The sequence below is a fragment of the Heterocephalus glaber genome, unplaced genomic scaffold, assembly GCF_053883595.1.
Source record: "Heterocephalus glaber isolate CG9 unplaced genomic scaffold, H.glaber_assembly_v1.0 deba00000936, whole genome shotgun sequence".
NCBI lineage: Eukaryota > Metazoa > Chordata > Mammalia > Rodentia > Bathyergidae > Heterocephalus > Heterocephalus glaber.
The window spans coordinates 970664-984865 of NW_028258172.1; the positions used below are offsets into that span (position 1 = coordinate 970664).

General features: G+C 38.8%; 1 protein-coding gene across 5 annotated transcripts in view; it reads left to right on the plus strand.

The window, feature by feature from the left end:
- The window catches only part of Klf8 (KLF transcription factor 8), a 376029-nt gene that overhangs the window by 252698 nt on the left and 109129 nt on the right, over positions 1-14202 (plus strand). The window contains exons 1-2 of one of the 5 annotated variants that reach the window (XR_015450112.1): positions 6823-7371; positions 7594-7763. The gene's annotated coding sequence lies outside the window, so the exon portion shown is untranslated. Of the gene's footprint in view, positions 1-6822; positions 7372-7593; positions 7764-14202 lie in introns of those variants that run through there. The other 4 variants (XM_004873566.3, XM_021251253.2, XM_087208130.1 and 1 more) reach the window with 4 other exon arrangements.

Consider the following 14202-nt stretch of genomic DNA (forward strand, 5'->3'; position numbering starts at 1 on the left):
ACAATGTCATACAGTTAGTAAATGAGGGAAGCCGGGCTTAATGCCCCAGTACTTTTAGCTCTAAGTTGTTTCATTCAAAATACTTTTATTTGATACTTGTTTTGTAGTTGGCACTGTGATTAGAGTGGAAAGCATGAAGATGATTGAGTTATTGATGATTAATATCCTAACCTTAAGTAGCTGATACTCAAATGGATAAGAGTGACACATAAAAAGATAAGTGTATTATAAAGTGTAGAACCTTATGAAAGAGGTATGTCACAGTGTTATAAAAGCCAGAATTAGCTGGGCACAGTCATGTACAACTGTAATCCAGCACTCTAGGAGGCTGTGGCAAGAGGATAGGAAACGCTTCCAAACTGTAGTTCCAAAGGCTCCTAAACCACATGGTCAGGTAGTGTCACAGCAGTGGTCCCACTCTGTACCAAAGTCTGTTTTAGTTATTTTTCTCATTGCTGAGTCAAAAATACCTGATACCCACAAGTTAAGGGAGGAAAGGTTTATTTAGCTCATAGTCTGTAGAGGTGTCAGTCCATAGTCAGCTTGCTCCAGGGCAGGGCTGCTTGGCAGAGGGGCATCACAGAGGAGAAATAGTTCATGGCCAGTGGAGTAGGCAGAAGGCAGCAGGCAGCAAGCAGTGACCAACAGCATCTTCTTTCTGTTCCTTTTATTCTATACAGGCTACAAGCCTATTGATTATTGCCACCCATAGCCAAGGTGGGGCACCCTTAATCCCAGCATCATGCACTTAATCTCAGCATCACACAGCCTAGATCCAACCACCTCTGAAAAGCCACACCTATGACCTCCTGAGGCTTTAGGAACACATCTAGATACAAGCCATAACTCAAGCCCACCGTAGGCAATTTAGCGACTTACACAGAGACCCAGTTTTAAAATAAGAAAAAAAAATGGGTGTGTAGCTTGCTGGTAAATTCATAGATTCAACCCCCAGTGCAACAACTACAACAGCAACAACAAACAAAAGGAGCCAGAAGAGGGCCCCCTCACAGAAAAGAAGATTCAAGGGAGAAAAGTAGAAAACTACCTATGCTCAGTGGAAAACATGCCATGTCTAATTAAGGATACTGCTATCGGCACAGGAAAAGGACAGAAGTTGGCTTTGTATTTATGGATTTGAGAGTCAAATTGTCCTCTAAATCAAGGTGTTGAATTGGGAGAGAAATTGGATTCACGCTGGTCTTGCTAAAGTTAAACTATTTATGTTCCACTTTCATGATTTAGACCATATCTGAATACTACTTATACCATTATTTACTTGGTATATTTCTTTAAGTAAATTACTTTTGCTAAATAGATCTCATTAAAATATCTCTATCATAAATGGGAAACCAGTTTTAATCTCCATGAATTGTAAGTGCCATAAAATAAATAAGTACTATTAGAAAATATTTATCTATGTACCACCTAAAATAATCTTTCATACCACTGTTAGTATGCATACCACATATTAGAATAACCTCTTCAGGCCTACCTACACCAACATTCTATGACTGGGTAATATGTGTGGTTCAAAGTTTTATTTTCAACATGTTTGTGGATAATCACTCCACTTGTTCACATAGTCTTGATCATTTCAGCCATTTGTTTCCACCAAGTAAACAAGTGTCATCACCTATATTTCCATGACATACTAATTAGAATTTCTTTCTTGATCAAACCATTTATTTCACTTTAGTAAGGCTAATATGCCTGCTGTATTCTTTTAAATCCACTGCTGTCCTGACTTGAGAAGGAAATGTCCTGTCATTGTGGTTCCACATAAGACTGCTCCGACTATGTTTTTGGTACTGTACTGACTTGAGGAAAACAGACTACCACAATGCAGGGCTATATGGTTAAACAAAAACAACAACAAAAACAGAAAGTAAAGAATGAAGCTTCAACATTTCAGTAAATGTATTGACAGATTTTTAAGAACACACCAAAAATACTACCTCTTTCCTTTCTTATTTTTACTTTCTGAGGGAAGTGATCAAACTAAAGTGGACATAAGGGTAAAGGGAAATATCCTATTGGTTTGGGAAAAAGTGGGAGATGGACACCACCTCTCTGTTGGGAAAGTGAGAATTGTTTGTGGTATGTAACAAAAAAGCTATAAAACCTTGCGTTTGGGGCTTTTGGATCCCTGGCACTTCTCTAGATTAGCTCAGTGATCCAAGAGTTTCTGCTCTATTTATATATTTCCTGAAACAGTCTCATATATTTATTTGTGAAATATGAAAGCAAAAATTAATGGAGTTTTTTTTGTACACTCAACAACAGAACACTCAACTAACTCATTAATATACACTTTGAGGACAAGGCCAAGGATGTTATCCCTTTCCTGCAGGTGAGGCTGAGCCTCCAGGTTTTTCTGGTTTTTCTTAGTTTCTATTATAAACCCTCCCCTTTCCTCCAGTGTATGGGTGTGGTAGCTTCTGGGATCTAAAATGAAGTGAAAATCTAAATATACCCAACCCCCTATTCCTAACACACACACACACACACACACACACACACACACATATAAACACACCCAAGCCAAGCTCTTTGGTCATAAAATTAGCAGCCCCAGGCACAACTTAACTTATGGAAGTTAGAGTGCCTGCTAGAACGTACATGAAATAATGCTGTGCCAGAAGAATTTCAAACCTTGGCTATATGGTACTGAACCATTGGTTATTCCTAAGGTGAATTTAACCATTCCTTTGAATGTGAGCAAGAAATTCAGTTACTACTTTTTATAACTTGATTTATTTATATGTATAGGGACAAGGGATATTAGGAACATGGAGCATGATCCTCACAACTATGGTCAGAAAAAATCTTAACTTCAAGTTCATAGTTTTCATAGCTGTCAATGGTAAGAATAATAGCCTTTATTAGAGCTTCCTTCATACTAAGCAGATACTATTTTGTAAGCTAAAATCTCATCAGTAGCCGATGTACACTTTGTAGAGACTGAAGCTTTAAACTATGGGGACTGTCTCTAAAAAAAACACACATTATTTTATTCTTTCCAGAGCCTTGGAAAAGGGACTAAAGCTTAGATTTATTAATATCACTGTAAAGCTACCTCTGCATCTTACTTACTGTTTTTGACAATTCTGTGAACAGTATCTCTGAATAGGAAACAGGTGAGAAAATTGATGTTTAGAGATGTGAAGGCATATCTAAATATGTCTAATATTGTAAACTAAGTCTGTTCTCACAATCTCTTTTCAGTTTTTCTCTCGGCTGGATTTCCTTTTTCAGCATATCTTTATCCTATCCTGGCAGAAAACTTAGTGCTGTCCTCTGGGACAGGTGCAGAATGTAACAATGGTACAATATCAGCAGAAAGCCAAGAGGTCTGATTCTAGCTGAGCTTCTACAGGGAATATGCCCTCTGGGGAACAGTAAAGCAAGAAAAAAAGTGGATGAAAAGGAAAATTTTACACCTTCTAGGTCTGACTTCAGAAACATTTTTATTTTTCACTGAACAACAGTGACTTAAGAATGCAAATTTTATTGTTTTTGATCTCTCTCCCCTTCTTAGGGCAGCTGGGCCTCTAACTCTCCTCTCTTTTCCTCCTTCTCTCCCTCTACCCTATTCTGTCCCACATTCCCCTCAGATCAAGCTCTTCAAGCCTTCTTTAAAAAAATTATTTTTTGTCATTATATTGGGAGCTGGGATGGTGGAATCCTCTTACTGAGTCTTTTCCTCCTCCCCTCCAGCACTCAGGATTGGGCTCCACTCTGGCAGTTTGTGAGTAGGCTTTCAGGAGGAAAAGAAGATGCAGAAGAATGAAGAGGAAGAAGGAAAGAGAAGAACTGCACTTTGTGAGCCTTGAAACTTGCAGTGTCTGCATATTTCTCAACTATCTATCATTCAGTTTGAGACATAATTTGGTTCTTATCTTCATCATCGGGTTTTTGAGGTATATAGAGGAAAGTAAAGGCTGCTGCTTTAAGCAATCAGTCTTTCTTGGGCTTAGGGTGGAATGGAAGGAGTCGAAGATACTTCTGGCTGCTCTTTGGCTTTTTTGGGGGGGGTGGTGGTACTGGGGATCGAACTCAGGTCCTCGAGCTTGAGCCGCAGGTGGCGAAATCACTGAGCTAAATCCCTGGCCCTTTGGCTTTTATTTCTTAAGCTAGCTAAAGAAAAGAGAGCTTGTGGTACTTCCTATGGAGGGAAACTGATCTCAACTTCCAGTTGTCATAATTTACTCCTTCACAACCTTTCATCTGACATAGACAACATTAGCCACATGATGATTATAAAAGACAAAAAAATTATAAAGAAAAATTCCTAACTCCCTGAGTCATTTTGAGTGCTAGTTTGAGGGAGATAAAAACCATCTCTGAAAGACTCAAAGAAAATGTGGTAGTCTATTATCATAGGCTGAGTATTATGAAACCAAAGGCTTCCCCATTGGAGCCTCTTGGTGAGAATGGATGTTTCATTTGTCCCCCTAACACCTACCATAGGTCTTGATTTAGCACAAGTGCTCAATATGGTTTACTGATGAATTGGATGGAATACTGGATGGGAAAGAATTTCAAGTTTGCTTTTACCAAGGTTCAATAATTTATGTTTCAAAACTTGAATTTGCTATCTGAGATCATGTTTTCTACACAAAAAAGTTGAAGCAGACAAAAAAAAATAGGGGCTAAAATAAATTACTTAACCAGAAAAACTTTTAAAAGAATATAAACTGTTTAGCAACCTGTAAATTGATAGATTTTCTTGAGAAACTTTTCCAGATTGAAGGAACTCATGATGGTACATGACACACCTAGCCTAGATAGGGAATTGTAATGTCTGTTCTAAATTTTACTAGTTATGTAAACACCCTCATCTACACATCACAAATGTGCATTTGTTTTTGATATAAACAATCCAATGCCTTTCACACACTTGAATCTAAAATTTTCTGGTATTACTGAAAACAACCTCGGTTGGAGTATTGAAAATTGCATATTGAATAGTATTCCCCAAATTTTATACATTAAGAAACTGAAGATCCAAGGGAAAAAGTGAATCTTTTTTTAAGGAACGTGTAGAGAGTTGTATACATGTATCTATATGTCAATATATCTTATTTTGTAAGTTGGGCATGGGTTGGGGAGTGATTGGAGAGAGACATGGTATTCTGAAATAGGAAGATATTTGTAGAATTCCTACTACAGGAACATTCTTTCATGCAACATATATATAAGGATGCTATTTTATCTCTGTACCTTTGTTTCCTCATTTATAAAATGATGATAGCAATAATATCTGTCTATAAGATTTTCAGAAAGAGTCGATAATATACATGAGATTGAGAACAGAGCTTGGCACATAGTTAAAGTATCACGACTATTATGGTTCATAATAGCAATAATATCTGGTATCCAAATTACAGAAAATATAACACTCAATACCTAATCTTTGGGACTTTGTAGTCTAATAAGGAAAGGCAATTATATCAACAACCATGTTCCCTGAGGTGGAGAAAGACACAGAGGAAATTTTAAATTTTAATTTTCCTTGAAGGAATTAAGTCAGGGAGGGGGGTATGACTATGAGCATCGAAGGTGAAGAATTTAGGCCATTTAGGCCATTTCAGACAGAGAAAGTGGTTATTGCAGCATAGAAACAGCCTAGGATTCTCGGGGGTTTGCTCAGGGGATTGATGAAATAAAACCTAGGATAGCATCAAAAGCTTTGCTGCTGGAGGGATATGTAGGGGCCAGATCATAGCAGATTAAGGGATGAGTCCCATGGTGTTCCTTTGAATGCTAAAGTTCAGGGTGGTCGCATTTAGGTGGTTGATGAACTATGGGAGGAAGAAAAGGGTGTGCTTGGGGGAAAAAAAACGATACTTAGAAGGCATTCAGGTAGAAATACTAATTAGGCAACTGGACATACCTATTGGAAAGTACTAGATAGTGACCCTCAATTTTTTTTCATTTTAAAAAAAGGGGGCACAGAGAGTATAAATATATACTGTCCAGAATTGTTACTAGGAATAAATGATGAATGGAAAAACACCTGGTCCACTGACTTGCCCATATTAGGTGGTGGCTATTATTATTTCTCCTACTTCCCTGCTCCCTTCCTTCTGATTTGTTTCTCCTCTCTCATCTATTTCCTCCCCTTTAAAAGAGTTGTGCTAAGGAAGAGGCACTGAAAAGGGGCCTTGTTTGAGTGTAACTTTCTGACCTCATTAAAATGAGCTAGGCATGGTCCAGAAATTCTGGAAACATGGCTCTTAACCTATGGATTCAGCTCTAAGGGGATCTTAGCCAATACCTGGCTGAGAGGCTGTCTCAAGGGGTTGATAACTCTATTCTTAGAGCTATGGTATCACATGCTGCAGTATTTGCAATTCATCTTCAATTCCTCCTTCTTATCCACCCACTTCTTCACCCTCACCTCCTTCCCTTATCTCTTGCTAGAAAACGCATCTAGCTCCAATCTCTTTTACTCTTAGCCTCCTCCCTGAGAACACACAGGGTCCTTGATGTCTTTGCTGCTGTCACACGTTACTATGAAAAGATAGGAGGGGAAATACAGCTTCTAGTTGCCAGCTTTATCCTCTCCTCTTTTTTCATCCCTTTTTTCCAGTATAGCCCCCATCCCCAATTCTCACACCGCTTTCTTCCTTCCCTAGAGAGTTGGCATAACCCGGATAGATAGGTGATCAAGCCTTTTTCTGGGACGGGTAAGGAACCGAAATTGATTCCAATTGTGCCTGCTGCTGCTGGAGACAGACCGCCAACAGGGGCGAGGCCAGCTCTCCCCAGGGCTCCGCCCCACTCCCTTTCTTCTCCCTCCTCCTTTTTAGCCCCACCCTTCTCTGTCTCTTCCTAGTTTGCTTTCTCCTTCTGCGGCTTCAGGTCTCTTTTAAGGAACTCCACCCTAGGTGGAGTCCTTACCATAGTCACACCTCTTGTCTGGCCTAGCCGGGGCGGAGAAAGACGAAATCACTCCATCCACTCAGGTTGCCTAGAGAGCACTTCACGTTCTGACCTGTGTGGGTCTTGAGGTCCGCAGTGGGACAGCCAGGAGCCTCTAAGAAACCCCGCCCCAGAGGACCTGCAAAGAGTTGCTGCTGTTTTTCCTTGAAGCTCTTGTCCCGGGCTGGTGTTCTCCTAAGTGTATCGACCAATCATCGGCATTTTCTCCTCCCTTCTTTCCTTTTAGGAAAGAGCTGGGGTGTGGGGCTGCCACCGCAGCGTTGAAGGGATCCTCTTGTGATATCTCGTCCTGGGTTCCTCAACAGTGTTTTCAGGTTTTGGGCTGTTTTCTTAGCCCCTACCTCTGTCCTTCTTTTCAAGGGTGTGCGGAGTTCAGAGACTGGGTGGAGAGTGGCCTTGGCCGGAACTGAATTGGTAAAGGTAAAAGGGGAACGGAGGATATTCAGTGTTGGCCTCTTCATCCCAGCGAACCCACTTTAATTTTTAACTGACTTTAGGGAAAGCATTCTTTCTAGGAAGTAGGCTCTGCCGGACCTAATTTTTGGACTGGATACTAGAGATCTTTGTTTTCCTTGTTCTGAGGGTGGCCCAGCTGAGTCTGAAGAGACTCCCTCTCTTTTCTCCTTCTTCCCTGTTTTCCAGCTGGAAGAAAAAGGGGAAGTGGGGGACCGTGAAAGAGAAAGTAGGAGAATGTAGCCAAGGGGCGAGTGTGAGTGGAACAGCTGTTTTGCGATCAGCTCAGGAGTATGAGCCTACAGGAGGACAGCATGAGCTTTAGACGCTTCAGGAGTCCTCAGCTAGAGACAAGAGCGGTAAGTGACACCGAGATTAGAACCCACCCACTCTCATCTCGGTTTAGGTTACCCCCCCCCCACCTCCCCTGCACCACACCCGCCTACTTATCTTTGGGTTTTAGCAAGGGGAGAGGGGAGCGGAAGGGTAAAAACACTGAAATCAAATGAAACTCGGGGAAAATGACTTCACTAAAGACTGGGCAAAAAGGGACTAAAAAGGGGAGGAGGTACTTTTGAGGAGGCTTCTTGAAAAAGTGAAAGAGGTCAAAAATAGATGGATTTGTCTGGTTTAGTCTGCCCTGGTTTAGTGCTCTCAATCCTCCTTAAGCAGTGAGGTTTGTCTCTGACTTAACCCCACACAGTCAAAGTGGCAGCCAGAGAACAAGCCACCCCAGATAACTAGAGAGTATTAAGAGATGCTTCTAGAAAGAGGGAGGAGGGACAAGTGGGAGCCTAGGTTATTGGAAATTAGGATCAAGAGATCCTGGAAGGAGCTGTGGGTAAGAGCTTCTTGAGTTTACCAGTTCATTAAGGAACAGTTTAGCTTGGTTAAAAGAGGAAGTCCAAGCCTAGGCCCTGCTCAGGCCCTTTAAGACCTGGCCAAGGTGGTCAGTTCTCTGTGTAGGTGGAAGATTGGGCAGAAATACTGTGATTGCTGGAGATAGTGGACTTGCTCAACCTCTTGGTGGAGCTGTCTTTTGTGGACCTTAAGAATTTTGGGGAAAATAAATCACATTCAAACAGATGGCAAAAAGAATGTCTTATTTCCTTTGGTATTGTATTCACTGTGAAGAAAAACAGTTATTAAGCATCATTCTGTTATCCAGTGTAATAATGACTGAGCAAAGAAAATAATATCCAAGTTTGGATTTTAAACTGTTGGAGACTGTGATGTTTTGGGGTAACACAAAGATCTGCTTTGAAACCCAAATTACTACCAGTAATTACCCTGGGCATTGCCTTTCTCTATAGAATACAGATTAATAATTCTATGTTATAAGATATTTGGGTAACTGAAATGCCATAATGTATTTGACAGAGGGTGCTGCTTGTCACAATCTTAGTTTCACTTCCTTTTCCTACTCAGTTTGGAACTCTTTCTCAGGAACACTGCTGATAGAATTAGTACTTTGATGTCCTTAAAATGCTTTCCAGGTGAAGTGAAAGGGGACCTGGAAGGATTGAATTAGCTTGTCCAAAGGCTGAAAGGCTAGAGCATAGATTTTATTTGCTTCTAATTTAACACTGTTCTCAGTGGACTTAATTACCTCTAATAAAAAAGCCACTAACCTGCTTTTCTTCTAATTATTTGGACAACTTAACCAGGAGGATATTACCAAAAGGACCTTTGTAAAACAGAAACCAGTGACTTGTAAATGATCTCATCCCATTCTTCAGGGTATTGAGAGAAATTTTATGAGAGAAATAGTAATCTTTGCTAACTATTGAGGACAAATGGGATGGGAGAATAGGATGGGAACATTGTCTCCAAATTAGCTTAAAGGGAAGACAGGCAGAAAACCTAAGAGCAGAAATATAACTTCAAAATAAAAATTACATGTGACTATCTAGTCCATTCTCAAGATTAAGTTAATGGCTCTACTTTCAGAGCCCTAAAGGAGCCACAGATATTTCTTGCTTAGGCTTTCAGCATAAATTGGGAAAGAAAAGTGTGTGGGGGGGGGAATAATGAACTAGATCACCATCACCACCTTCACTGCTCTAGTATATGCATTTCCAAATTAGGGTTCTTAGTGCTTTAACTGTCTGAATTCCATAAACTAAGGTATCAAGCCTAGTCTAGTTATCAATTATCTTTTAAGATTGTCTATGTTTGGTGGTGGGAGTCATCAAACACTCATCTTTTCTCATTCTGGCAGGGACATTATTATTATTTGATACATTTATATATTCACCTTTGCCCTGAGTCATTTGTACTTTATGATCTTGCTTAAGTGATTAAATAAAGAGAAGATGGCCTTTGGATATATAATTCATTTAGCAAATATATGTTGACATACTGTGTGTCAGGCATATAAATATTTTACATGTAATTTTCTATTTCTTCTAACTTAAGCATCTTCTTTATCCTCCCGTCCAAACCCCAATCTTCCTTTGAGACCTACTTTTTTCTCTGGTCCCTACAGCAAGTCTTTCTTTTCACTTCAATTCTTCTTTAGCAATCATTATCTGTTCTGCTTAGTTGATACTTAACCATGAAGAAACTGCCTTATAATATGCTTATTTTCATGATTTTTTTCTGAAGAGTATTTATAGTATTCCTTCCATCATTAGTCCCAACTTAAATGTCACTTTTATAAAAAATTCCCTGATCCTTGCATTTAGAAATACTCTTGAGTTTATCAATTTTCCCGTATTTTTTGGAAATTGTATTACTCTGTGTCTTGCATATACTGTAGTTAAGTCTCTATCCTTTTTCAGACTGAGAGGTTCTTCTTGACATCTAATGCCATTGTATCTTCATAATGCATATCTGATTGGTTTTCCACCTAAACACTTGGTACACTATCATAGGACGATCAATCCTCTGACTGCCTAGAAAGGGGGACGGTAAAGGCTAAAGAAAGAAAGATAATAGAGACTTGCGTAATTTCAAAGTACATGGGGTGCCAGAAGGTTGGTGCCTCGGAGTGGGCAAAGACAAAGACACTCTGAGCTAGCCATTATTTATTGAGTACACATAATAATAGGAGAGAGTATCAGGTGACTTAGGGGGTGGTGGTAATCCTATGTTGATGAGGATCTTGTGTTGATGAAGGCAGTAAGGAGAACAGTCTTACAATAGTAGGTAGGACAAGATAGCAGGCTAATAAAGAATTTGTCCTTCCCTCAGGTGAAACCTTTCTCTTTTTTATTACTACTCCATTCTCAAAACCCAGGATGTCTTCAGCTGATGTACTCTTGCCCTTGAGCATCACTGTATCACGGGACCTTTGAGGCCTCAACTTGTGACCTGAGGCAAAACAGCTATGTTTCCGCATGCCATAGCCAGCTTGCGGGCAAAGTGACATTAGGCCTTAGACAGCTATAGTCATACTTTAATTATGAAATGATGTTTCCTCAGAAATTTATGTAGAATGGCTCTCTACAGTACACATTTTGTAGAATATCTTCTAGGATCTAGTTCTATAATACCATGTTTCTGTCAATAAAGAAAAATTTTATTGGGAAGATCAAAATGATTGTCTAGGAAAACTGATATCTAATTCCTAAGTAGATTGTGAGTAAGTGAATAGCTTTGTAGTGTTGAGCTCATTTGTTGACTGAAAAACATAGGTGACTATGTTTGGTTTTATTTCTGATTTTTATATGCTTATGCTTTTTGATTAGTTTTATACCTAGAAATCAGATTTCTAATTATTTATTATCCTCAACTTAGCTTTGTTATCTAGATTCTATTTACTCATCTCCAGGATAATATGATGATTTTGGTAAGTAAAGCATTGGACACAGTGCTTCACATATTAATTTATTTATTTTTTATTTTTAAATTTTGGTACTGGGGATAGAACTCTAGACCTTGGGCTTGGGAGACAGGTTGCAGAACCACTGAGCTAAACCCCCAGCCCTTGACGTATTAATTTAGATCAAACAATTAGCCTACAGAACAAATTAAGCTTATGTATGTATTTTGATTCTTCTAAAAAAATTTTGTTTCATTTTTTGGGACAGGGTCTCATTGTGTAGTTCAGGCTCACCTTGAACTCATTCTGTAGCCCAGGCTGGCCTTGAACTTGCTGCTATCCTCTTGCCTCAGAGCCCTGCCCCCACCCAGCACTGGCATTACAAGTGTGCACCACCATGTCTGGCTAAAACTCATTTTAAAATGTATTTTAAATTAGTAATGTATTCAACAAGGCTCAAAATCCATCATATATGAAATGGTATACAGTGAAAACTCTCTCACCTATTTTTGTTTCTTAGTCACCCATTTTGCTTCACACGTGATGACTAATCAGTTTGTTTAGAATCTTTCCAGAGATATGCAATGTATATCAATTAGTAAGTACTATATTTTTCTGCCTCTTCCTTTTTATACACAAATGTTAACATATTCTGCACATCATTCTACAATTTGTTTTACTTACTAAAAAATAAACTTTGAAGATATTTTCATACATAAGGGCTGATCAAAAACTATGTTATGTATTTAAATGTTAAAAAAAAATTTGCAATAAAAGACACATTACCATTAACTCCCCCTTCAAAATAATCCCCTTTGAGTTGAGTGCACTTATCACCTTGTTCTTGCCACTTTCTGAAGTTTGTGGCTGTCTGAATTGATTCAAAACATTTACGGAAATTTCTGTCAAATGGAAACATTACATTTTGTCCTGACCCACCTAATTCACCAGATCCTGCACCATGAAGATTCTGGCTGCTCCCCAAGGTCAAAATGACCATGCAAGGTAAATATTTTCAAGTTATTCAAGACATGGGGTGAGCCACAACAGCTCAACTAAAGATATTTAGAGAAGACGACTTCCAGAACTGCTTCAGGAAGTGACAAGAATGATGGAATTGGTGTGTTCAAAGCCAGAAGGAATATATTGAGGGAGATTAATGGAATTATGGCTTTTATTGTGATACTTTTTAAAAATTTTAAATATTCACCCTGTTTTTCTATCACACACTACATGTAAAAAGAAATGACTCATTCTTTTGTGTGACAGCATAGCTTTTCACCATATGGATAAGCCATGAATTTTTTTTTTTAGTTCTTTTATGGGTACATTTTAGGAATACAATTCATTTACATTTATCATTGGGTGGTGTACCTGTACGTGATATATCTTGGTTCTTATTTTTTCCCCATTACCTGTGCACCCTTCACCCCTTCCACCCTTCCCTATTTACATAGATTTCATTTCCATTTTTTTTCCCTTTTCTTGTACTTTTTCCTTTCCCCTTCCCCTCCCTTCACTCCTTCATCTTTGGACCTTTTTTCCTGTTTCAAATTATCAGTTATTCATTTTAATCATTTTTTTGACCATTCCCAAGATTACACCGCTGATGTGCAGCAGGTTTTCTTTTCTTTTTTCTTTTTTTAGTTCTTTTATTGGTGCATTTTAAGTATACAATTCGTTTACATTTATCATTGGGTGTTTGTAACTCTACATGATGTATCTTGGTTCTTATTTTTTCCCCATTACCTGTGAGCCCTTCACACTCTCCACCCTTCCCTATTTACATAGATTTTGTTTCCGTTTCTTTTTTTCTTTTCTCATAGTTTTTCCTTTCCCCTTCCCCTCCCTTCACTACTTCATCTTTGGACCTTTTTTCCTATTTCAAATTATCAATTATTCATTTTAATCATTTTAACCCTTGTTTACACTATCAGTTTCTCACACTAGAGAAACTATTTGGTATTTACACATGTGTGTTCTATTTATTTCACTTAAGAGTATGGCCTCAATATGCATCCATTTAGCTATAAATGACTCTAGTTTTTCATTCTTTATGGCTGAGTAGTACTCCATTTTACAAAAAAACTGCATTTTCTTTATCCAGTTTCCAGCTGATGGGCACTTGGGCTGCTTTCACACTTTAGCTATTACAAACTGTGCCGCTATATGCATGGCTGCACATATATCACTGTGGTATGATTATTTTCATTCTTTTGGGAAGATACCCAGCAGGGGAATAGCTGGGTCAAATGGGACCTCTAGTCCTAGTTCTTTGAGGTATCTCCATACTGACTTCCACAGTGGTTGGTTGCACCAGTCTGCACTCCCACCAACAATGGAGAAGGGTTCCTTTCTCCCCACAACCCCACCAGCATTTGTTATTTGTTGGTTTCTTGATAGCAGCCATTCTTTCTGGGGTGAGGTGGAATCTCAGTATTGTTTTCATCTGCATCTCTTGAATGACCAGTGATATTGAACATTTTTTCATATATTTGTTTTCTGCTTTTACTTCTTTATCTGAGAAAGGTCTGTTCATTTCAGATGCCCATTTTTGAATTGGGTCTTTGAATTTGGGGGGTCTGATTTTTTTCAATTCTTTATATATTCTAGATAGTAGTCCTTTATCTGAGGCACAGCTGTTAAAATTTTTTCCCATATTGTAGGTTGTCTGTTAGCTCTGTTGGTGGTTTCTTTTGAAGTGCAGAAGCTTTTTAATAAGATGAGATCCCAGTTGTTGACTTTTTTGCTAGTTCCCGTGCTGCTGAGGTTTTGTTCACGAAGTCTTTTCCTATACCAATGTCTTCAAGAGTTCTACTTAACTTATCTTCCAGGAAGTTTAGTGCTTCTGTCTTAATATTTAGATCTTTAATCCACTTCAATCTTAGTTTAGTGCATGGTGATAGGTATTAGTCTAGTTTCAGTCTTTGGAAGGTTGAAATCCAGTTTTTCCAACACCATTTATTAAATAGGCTATCTTTCCTCCTGTGATGGTGGTTGGCTTCTTTGTCAAAGATGAGGTGGTTGAGCAT